General features: G+C 31.9%; 1 protein-coding gene across 1 annotated transcript in view; it reads left to right on the top strand.

Annotated features, from left to right (window-relative positions):
- Positions 1-5,105, top strand: part of LOC143233433 (uncharacterized) — a 125,614-nt gene that overhangs the window by 86,957 nt on the left and 33,552 nt on the right. The window lies entirely within an intron of this gene.

Raw genomic sequence — 5,105 nt, 5'->3', positions numbered from 1 at the left:
TTTATTATGTTGAAAAGAGGTTAAAAAGGATTGAAATAAATTATTTAATAACCTGTTTTTTCAATGTTAATGATATAACAAACATAATAAAAGTATTATGTCCAGAGAACTCTTAAGGTACATGGAAATAGTGTGTGCATAGTTTTATTTTAAAATTGATATTTGTTAAGACAGGCACTTAATTGTTTTTCTTCTGTTATTATATTATGGATGTAAAATGCTTATTTCTGTTCCTTATGTTATATTTTAATTATTATTTTCCGATTCTCCAACTTTCCAAATCTGAAATTTAAATTTGTGTTGAATAGGGATCCGAGCTCTCTCAGTGTTCTATCTAAGACACTGATATTGTTGTGTTCATTAAAGCACACAAATTATTTATTTACTTTTAAATGTTTCACGATAACAATCTTAGATTTAATTTCTTGTATTTTTATATAATATTTTTAAAGTATTTTCTTTCTGTATATAAACTGACAGTTTTCATTGTTTATGAAACTATGTAATCAGGTATTTTAAGTGTCTTTATAGTTGAGTTTGTGGGAGATTGCAGTGTAATAGAGATATAAAATAGTGGTATATATAACTAACAAAAATAAAAAAATTAAAGGTTTACAGTATCTATTATTAATAATTCATTACCAGTACATTTGTAGTTCGAAGTGCAAAATAACAAAACACTTTTGTGTTATAGATTGAATGAAATACTTTGTGAAGGACATTCAGGGACTTAGCAAGAGGAAAGACAACTCACTTCCAGGTTTGTGTTTTGTCAGTGTTTTTAGAGACCTTTAAGACAACATTCTTAATATTATAGGATTTGACTGTGGTAGTAATGGGTCTTACCATGTTCTATATATATCCTTTTATTATTTGTTTAGTAAGTATGTGTTGTATAATCATTACCTAAGCTAGATACAGATAATTGTAAAATTTTTTTGTAAGGAAGATATTTAGTGGGTGTGTAATGTAAATCAAGCTTTCCAGTACACTCTTTTTTAAAATTTAATATAGAAATTTAAACCTCTTGTGACATCTGAATTACTCACCAGTGTGGCTGAATCTGCTATAATATCCAGGCTTATGGAGAGTAAATTCTGTACCTTCTTCCTCCTTACAAAATTCCACACAACACATGATAGTGAATACATTATCTGGTTCTTAATTTTATAAAGGTGTCTTCTCCATGGATATCTTGCATTCTGTTGACTGATATTGTCAAATAAGGCTTGTTTAAGCTTGTTAGTCACTATAAGGTGTTTAGGTTAATATGAATAATTCTACTATTTTATGGAAGAGGGACAGTTCAGCCAACCTTCTAAACTCTGTATCTTCATAGCTGCTTACTATTAATAAACAAGTTCTTTTGGCAGTGAATTTTATTTTTGATGTTAATAAATCAAGATTTTTTGGCTGTACCCCGTATACTGGAAATTGTGACATCCTTTTCTAGCCTACCTAATTACCACCCAAATTAAATTTAATTACATTGCAGAAGAGGGCCATCTTTTTAATCAAGTTTTATACATTTCTTTATTGGTATATTGAACTGTTTTTTTAGTTTAGTGTTGATGGTCATTTTTACCCTTTAATAAAAATATATTCAAAAAAGATCTGTTATACCTTTCAACTGATTTATGCTAAAATATTTAGATTAATATTACAAAACACAGATTTTTTTGCATTTTTATTAAGTAGAAACTGGTTTTAAGAAAATCTCCATTAAAAGAGAAAAAGTGTGAAATTTCTCTAATCCAAGAAGGTTTGTAATAATAATAAGCTTTGAATGCATTGTATCTTGAAGGTATCTTTAATATCATTGTAAGAGAGTAACATCTTCATGAAGGGTAGTTGTTTTGGATGGTATAATCACTGTTACTTGTGAGACTATGCATATTTATTTTACAGACCAAGAATGTAAGAATTGCTAACTTCAGTATATTAAGAGACAGTTGTCCTCAGACTTTTTAATTATTATTATTATTATTCTTTACATACTCAAAGTAAATCTCAGTGAAAGCACTACTCTTATGTGAGATCAGTGGTTAACTTAATTTGAATGATTATTCATATCTGGATTATTTCATTTGGTTCATATATTGGCTAAACTTCTCTGTTAAGAGAAACAGTTGCACATGAAATTTCTTCTATAAAATGCTTAACAGTTTAGTTTTTGAATGGTAATTTTCATTGTATCTATGATAGTACTAAACTTAATTACACAGGATGAGGAGGCTGATCATGGAGATCACATAACTTTACAAACTTTCTTCTTGGGGCAAAAGGACCTGTAATTATTCCAGTATGTTTAGCTATGTTTCTTACTTTGATAAACAGTTGTTGTTCAAAAATGTGGTTGTATTAATATTTGGCTTGTAAATCTCTATAAGTCTAGTATATTATTTGTTTTTGGATTTTGCAGAAAGCTACATGAGAGCTTCCCTAATTTAGAGGGAGGGCAGCTAGTCATCACCACCCACTGCCAATGTTTGGGCTACTCTTTTACCAACAAATAGTGGGATTGACTGTTACATTATAACATTCCCATGGCTGAAAGGGCAAGCATATTTGGGGCAACGGGGATTTGAATCCATGACTATCAGATTACGAGTCAAACGCAAGGCCAGGCCGGGCCCCGTGTAGTATATTATTTTGTTAATAATGCTGGTTTTATTGCAGTGATTGTTTTTGTTTTTCCCTAACCACAGCTTTAACATTGTGAAGGGAGATGGTACAGAGTGGTCTGGGGTGTGGTGTTGGGACTCTGTTCCTTTCCTAAGTGCTGTGCTGTGCAAATTGTTCTGCTTATGTTAAGAATATTTAAGATATTTCTCTTTGAAATGCTCGTTGTTTTGACTTTACAGTGTTTATTGATCTTGTTGTTATATAAGTATTTTACCTTGCAAATGACTGATAATATAATCTCAAGTGTGAGCCTACCAGTGACAAATTTCACTGTTGAATTGTTTGAAATCTTCAATGTGTAACTGGTAGACAACCTCCAGGGAAGTAAAATCAACAGAATAAAATAGCTTGTGCTCATTTTATACACTTCACTGTGTCTTGCTGATCTAGATATTTTCATAGGCACGGGTACAGGAAGGTAATCTGTAGTCTGGCCTTGATGTTTCTTTTAGAGAGCAAAGGTTTCCTCCTTGCACAACTCCCATGTAAGTTAAACTTGTGCAGTCTCTTTCTGATTGTAGAGGCATGCACTTTCAACATCAACAGTAGCCAGAGCCTGCTTTACAGGTATTCCGTGATGACATTTTAGGGTGTATGGAGACCTCTTTTAGCATCTTGCGGTCTGCTCTCGGGGTGAACTTGCTTAGACGACCAGACCTGGGCATGTTGGCAGTTGTTTTGAAAGTCCTCCACTTGTCGACTATTTTCTGGACAGTGAAATGGCTGATTTCAAAATCTTTTGGGATCTTTTTAAATCCCTTACCAGACTCATAAGCTGCTACAATTTTCTTTCTCAAGGCCTCAGACAGCTCTTTTGCTCTCACCATGTTGCTCACTCTCACTTCAACAGTCAGGAGCACACCAAACTAAATGTCTGAGGTTTAAATAGGGCAAGTCTCATTCAAAATGCTGAGTAGTGATCTTCTAATCATGTGCATCTGTGTGTGGGTTGAGTCATTTTAAGTTGGAATAAATGTGGAGGTGTGCTTTTTCCTGAGTTAGAATATGCATTTTTGTAGAAGTACATTTACAGAAGATCTTGAATAGTCTTTTCTTCAGTTTTAATTGTTTAGTTATATTCCTATAATCTCTCAGTATTGTTAAAATTGAGATTAAATATCTAAATATCCAAAAATGTTACAAAAATACACAGGCTTTCATAGGGTGTTCTAACTTTCTCACATGACTGCATGTACAGGATAATTTGCTCCTCCTACTGTATATGTTTATAATCATGTAAACTTAGCAAACTAACTCAAAAATTGGAGAGAGGGTGTGTGGGTTCAGCATAGAATTTAAATAATTGCTTTTGATAATGCATGTTTTTTGGTTTTATGTGGTTGGAAGGTGTAGAAACCCATTATTGAAGTTAGAAAATTTTCATGTTGAAAATGTGACATGGAAAAACTATTGATAAGTTTTTAGATATTTTTGAAATTAAAAAGTGGAAACTCCAATAATATAAAATTAAATTATAAATAGATTTTTATGTTAGGTTCATTGACATACATTGGTAATAAAGTGATTTAGTTATATTCCAAATGTACTGGAAAAAATTGACACTTTGATTCAGCCATAGTGAGAGAGCAGAATAACATCCTTTGAACTTTGTCACTTATATATCCTTGTTTTTACTCTGAGATTTTTTTAAAATTTGAAAGAAGGTTTTTTTAGGTTTACATTTTTTAGTAACCGGTAGTATAAGGTCGGAGCAGCTTATACTTTGTGCTAAATATTGACATTTGTGGAATTTGTTTTCAGTCTAATAAAGTTAAGCTTTCTCAGTTTTCTCTGCTGTGGAGGCATTGGTTGATAGATAAACAGTTGATTGTTGATACTGCCTGAAATGCATCTTAGTTTATACCTGACTTTTCTTACTCGGTCAGGTATTGTTCGCGTAACTCCTTATGCATTCATTAGATGTGCACAACTTTTCATATTGCAGTTATGTATGTAATACATAGAATGTTATAAAACTATTTATTTCTTCTTTGATAGATTGTGTAGGGAGAGTATTCATGATGAAACTTTGTAGAATGGATGGCAACTGCCTGTTGTGGAGAAATAAGTGCATAGGATGATGTTTCAAGTCTTCCGCCTTTCAAAACATCGTCCTCTACACTTGTACAGTTGCTGTCCATTCTACAGAGTTTAATCATATTTATTCTTGATGTATTTGAAAGTAATATAAAATCACGAGGACTATAAGACAGCTCATAATTCAAACCTCGTTATATTTTTGTTTCTAATCAACCAAAAGGAACATCAGCCTGGAGCTTACTGCTTACAGAAGTACTTAAAACGAAAATTACTTTGCATCTTGGGATGAGAAAACATTGCTTGTCAAACCTTAAGACTTAAAACAAAAAAGTTCTGCTTTTTTTCATGTGAAAGTATTGTAATTTTTACTGAGTTTATCA

This window comes from Tachypleus tridentatus, chromosome 12 (genome assembly GCF_004210375.1).
Source record: "Tachypleus tridentatus isolate NWPU-2018 chromosome 12, ASM421037v1, whole genome shotgun sequence".
Taxonomy (NCBI): Eukaryota; Metazoa; Arthropoda; class Merostomata; order Xiphosura; family Limulidae; genus Tachypleus; species Tachypleus tridentatus.
Note: the sequence above shows the minus strand (reverse complement) of the source record. Positions and strands in the feature narration are given on the sequence as shown.